Genomic DNA, 4,868 nt, shown 5'->3' on the forward strand with positions numbered 1-4,868 from the left:
CTCTCTCTCTCTCTCTCTCTCTCTCTCTCTCTCTCTCTCTCTCTCTCGCTGCCTCATTTTCTGTTCCATCACTCCCTCCTTCACAGCTCGTGCCTCTTTTTTTTTAATATAGTTTTTTTTTAATCTTCTGCTGGAAAGGAGCACAAACTTTTTTCCCCTCTTTCTAATTGAATTGAATCACCAATTTGGCATTTGGCACCACAAAAGAAGGAAAAAAAAAAGATGTTTTGATTATCAGCTGTGGTTTGCAAAAAATAAAAAACTACTAAGACTGCAGAAAATAAATAAATAAAAGTGTAAAAAATGAGCAACAGGGGAGAATGCAAATGAAAGAAGGGGAAAAGAAGGGAAGGGGGGAGCAGTGGGGGCAGAGGGAAGGCAGCCAGAGAGCCACATATGGAAGTGATTCTGTAATTACTGCAAATCTGTGAGCTCAAAAGGAAAGGTCTTCTTTTCCATGCCTCCTTCCCTGCACATAAAACTGCCCTTGTGAGAAAGCTGGGCACTAAATACTGCCTCAGGGGGGGAAAGAAAACATAAGAGTTTTTTTGTTTTTTGCTTAAGCATTTTGGCATGTGAGGCTGAAGGATAGGCATTCATGGATTCATGTGTTTTAGAGCCTGGACCCAGGTTTCATTAGCAGATCATGGAGCGGGTTTATTGTTTTTCACACTTTCTTTTCTTTACGACACAACCTGAAACAACTAAACTCGAGTCTCTCATTAGACTACACCAAACTGGCATAAATCTAGTAAAAATGCTACAAGATGTGTGAGGGAGGGGGGGATTTGGAGCTTGCAGACAGACAGACATACTTGAAGAGTGTGCGTCTCTCCAGCCTCAGGCAAGGTAAGCTGTGTGCAGGTGCTTCTGTTGGCAGCAGCTCGTGTTCAGCTCAGTCCACAGCCCGTGTGAGCCCCTGTAATTATCTGCTGCCCTGCCATAACGTGTTCTCCTCATGAGTAAACACACGCCCGGATTGAAGCGGCTCAAACCGCCATTTATATTCTGACACACTCGTTTAATTAATCCCGACAGGAGGTGATTTATGTCAAGCACAAAACCAGAACCCATACCTTCTTCGACTAGACGAGGGGCATGCCTCGGCTTCAATCCGGAGCGCGTTTCTTTCCCAAAGAAGTTTCTGCAGGCGACAGAAGCTGGCATCACGTTTTCAGCGGAAGCGCAAAACGTCAATTAAAATCTAATAAAAATGGGACTAGTCTTCGGGGAAGTTCTGTTTAGGCTTTTTTTTTTTTTTACTTCGGAGTTCATGTCGGAGTTGTTGTCAGCCTGCTTTTTGTTGCCAGCCGGTCACTTCGCGGGGCGTTTAGCGAAACTACCGCGCGTGTAGATTTCTGACGCCGTGGCGTCCTCTAGTGGCGAGAAGGGAAAGTGCAGCAGGAATCAAATTGATTTTTAATAATAATAAAACTTTATTTATAAAGCCATTTAAAAACAACCACAGCTGCCACAAAGTGCTGTACATATAAAATCAAGAACACTTAAACACATAAAACAGTTGTTAAAACATTAAGATCAATAAAAACAATAAAAACTGTGCAGAGCAAATTCAGTGTGTGCTAAAAGCCAGGGAGTAAAAATGTGTTTTTAAAAGAGTTTTAAAAATGGACAGTGAAGGGGCTTGTCTGATGGGAAGAGGGAGATCGTTCCACAGTCTTGGAGCAGCAACAGAAAAAGCTCTGTCCCCTCTGAGCCTCCGCTTAGACCTCGGCACCTCCAGGAGCAGCTGATCAGCTGATCTGAGGCACCGAGCAGGAGAGTATGAGTGAAGCAGCTCAGAGAGGTAGGATGGAGCAAGGCCATTTAAACTTTTAAAAACAAATAAAAGAATCTTAAAATGAACTCTAAAATGAACAGGCAGCCAGTGGAGTGAAGCCAGAGTGGGGGTGATGTGCTCCCTTTTTTGAACTCCAGTTAGAAGCCGAGCAGCAGCGTTCTGGACCAACTGGAGGCGTCTGAGGGAGCACTGGCTGACGCCAAGGTAAAGAGCATTGCAGTAATCCAGCCGAGAGGTGACGAAGGCATGGATTACTCTTTCCAGCTGCTGTTTTGTGAGGATGAGCTTTACCTTAGCAAGCTGTCCGAGGTGATAAAAACTGGTCTTGACCACCGCTCCAATCTGGGAATCTAATTTAAAATCACAGACCATTTTAAAACCCAAGTTAGAAACTGTTTTCTTTACATGTGATGCCAGAGGACCCAGATCAACAGGGCAAGGTTCACAAGAGCCGCTAGGACCCAACATCATCACTTCTGTTTTATTTTCATTGAAATTTAAGAAGTTTAAAGACATCCATTTGTTCTGTTTCTTGCTGTTGTCTATCTCACTGTTTGTTTGGTTGTCTCCAAATTTAAGAAATCGTAACACTTAAATAGCAAAACATCAGCCATTATGTGCACATCTATGAGCACAACGTCAGTCAGGGAATTTTTGTATGGCATTCATCTGCTTTAGATGCACATTGAAGATATCATGACGTCACTGCCTTTCCATTTTAAAGCTTTTTTCTTTTCAGTTAGCCTCACCTAGCTTCACCAAATGGTTGAACACCTCCACTAGATGTGCAAACATGTAAGTGATACACTAAAACATGCTATGCTGCTGCAGCATCAGGGATGGATTTGGTACATAAGGTTTTCCCATCATGCCTTGCAAATGGGCCTCTAATGTCAATGAAGTCTTATAGACAGCTTCAGCTTAGTGAGGAGTTCATGCCTAAACTAGAATTTGTTTATCCGGTCTTTGGCAGTTTTTCTTACTGTACAGTTACTGTAATTGTTTTGCTTCACAGTTTCTGTCTAAGTGAATATTTGCTGAGCTTACAGTTGTATTAAAATGTTATATTTTTCAAACTTCCATAATGACTGACTTGAGGGTATGATAAATCTTTGCATCAGTCTGCAGCAGTGGTCTTGTGTAGTTACTGGTGTTTTTTTTTTGTTTGTTTGTTTGTTTTTACTTCCTTCATCCTTCCATCCATTATCTTTTACCCACTTCTTTATTTTTGGGTCTCAGGGGTCACTGGTGCCCATATCCAGCAGTCACTCTGCAAGAGGCGGGGTACACCCTAGACAGGTCTCCAGTCCATCACAGGGACACATAGAGACAAACGAGACAAACAACCATTCACTCTCTCACTCTCACTAGGGACAATAGAGCAGGGGTCTGCAATATGTGGCTCTGGAGCCACATGTGGTTCTTTGGCCCCTCTTCAGTGGCTCTTTCAAGCTTTGACCAAAACTGACATAAGTGACATAAAACTAAAATGTATTGGTTATACAAACAACAAAATAAGGTTAGTTCATACAGTTTTCCTGTCATTTATTTTTGTAAATATGTGAACACTGGAGCGAGTGTAAAACATAGTTGGTGCTTTATTTCTTTATATGAAGAACTGGCTGCATAGACTTTGTAGTTTTGTTAATTAAAAAAATGGTAAAAACTGATCCCCCTCCCCCCTTCTTTATAAGAATCTAGTATTTTACTTTAATGAATGTTAAAAATCATTAGATATATTTTTGCTTTATAATGTCATCCCTACTGGGCAACAAAAGCCCCCACCAGCAAACTTAAAGTGGCTCACTGGCCACCAGTTGATAAGTACAGTTGTAGCAGGTTGCTGTGGCTCTGGACACGTTTATTGTAGTGAACGAAGGTGTAAAAATGACTCTCGTAAAGGTTGCAGACCCCTGATTTAGAGTTAACATACATGTTTTTGATCTGTGGGAGGAAACCGGAGTGCCTGGAGAAAGCCCACGCAAGCACGGAGAGAACATGCAAACTCCACCCAGAGAGGCCCCCTAGCCCAGCTTTGATCCAGCAACCTTCTCACCGAGAGGCGGCAGGTCTACCAACTGCACCACCGTGCTGCCCCCTTCCTTCATACCTCACATTTATTCATCCATCCATTCATTCATTGCTTCTTTCCTGTTTGCGTGGAGTTTGTGCCCATGTACAGAAAGTAAAAAATTAAGGTTTAGCAAATGTTTTAAAAAAGATCATTAAAAAAAAGATTGGATGACAAATGGGGATTGATTTAGCAATGTATTTCTTTTACACTGTTTCATTTTACAGAATATCTGAGGTGTTCTGATATGTGTAACTGCACTAAAAGCATGTGAAGGGTTTGGAAAACGTGCCTAAACATTGTAAATAAATAAATCAACACTTGAGGTAGTGGTTTATTTGGATAAAAATATTTTGGTCATATTATCATTTCACTCACAATCATTTTATCATAATACTATTTTATTTACAATCTAAGCTCAAACGGTTAGCTGATTAATAAAAAGGTTTATTCTGGAACCCATTGCTACATATATAAAATAAATCCATTAAAACATTCCAAAATACATATCAATCAGTGCTATTTTGAGCTGTATTAAATAACTTGATAACTGCAATAATAATGCTGTATAACAGTTTATTGATAGTCTCGACAAGAATTGCAATTAAATACAATGTTCTTAATAACTGATATGCTGAAATATTATATAACATAAACTTTAAAACTAAAAAAACAGCTGAAAAGTACAAATAAAATTGTAAATTCTTGCACAAGAACTAAAATTATTTTAATTAGTTTTAATATGAATTTAAATGGAGTTGTAGCAATTGATGTGAATATATTAAAGTATAAATGATGATTTTAACCTACATAATGTCATTCTAAAAGACCCTGTCTCAATAACCCACAAATAAACAAAATAATATACTAAAAAAATGTGAGTTTGTGAAATGTGATAAATCCTCAAATGAGTAAGGAAAAATATGTAACTGCCATGTTCTTGTCAGATAGATAGATAGATAGATAGATAGATAGATAGATAGATAGATAGATAGA

General features: G+C 39.5%; 1 protein-coding gene across 1 annotated transcript in view; it reads right to left on the reverse strand.

Moving 5' to 3' along the window:
* The window catches only part of rarga (retinoic acid receptor gamma a), a 49,135-nt gene extending 48,019 nt beyond the window's left edge, over nucleotides 1–1,116 (reverse strand). Inside the window, exon 1 of the mRNA XM_037684862.1 lies at nucleotides 1,077–1,116. The gene's annotated coding sequence lies outside the window, so the exon portion shown is untranslated. The remainder of the gene's footprint in view (nucleotides 1–1,076) is intronic.
* Between the last annotated feature and the right edge of the window lie 3,752 nt (nucleotides 1,117–4,868).

The sequence above is a fragment of the Nematolebias whitei genome, chromosome 11 (assembly GCF_014905685.2).
Source record: "Nematolebias whitei isolate Nwh7 chromosome 11, NemWhi1, whole genome shotgun sequence".
In the NCBI taxonomy this organism is placed as follows: Eukaryota; Metazoa; Chordata; class Actinopteri; order Cyprinodontiformes; family Rivulidae; genus Nematolebias; species Nematolebias whitei.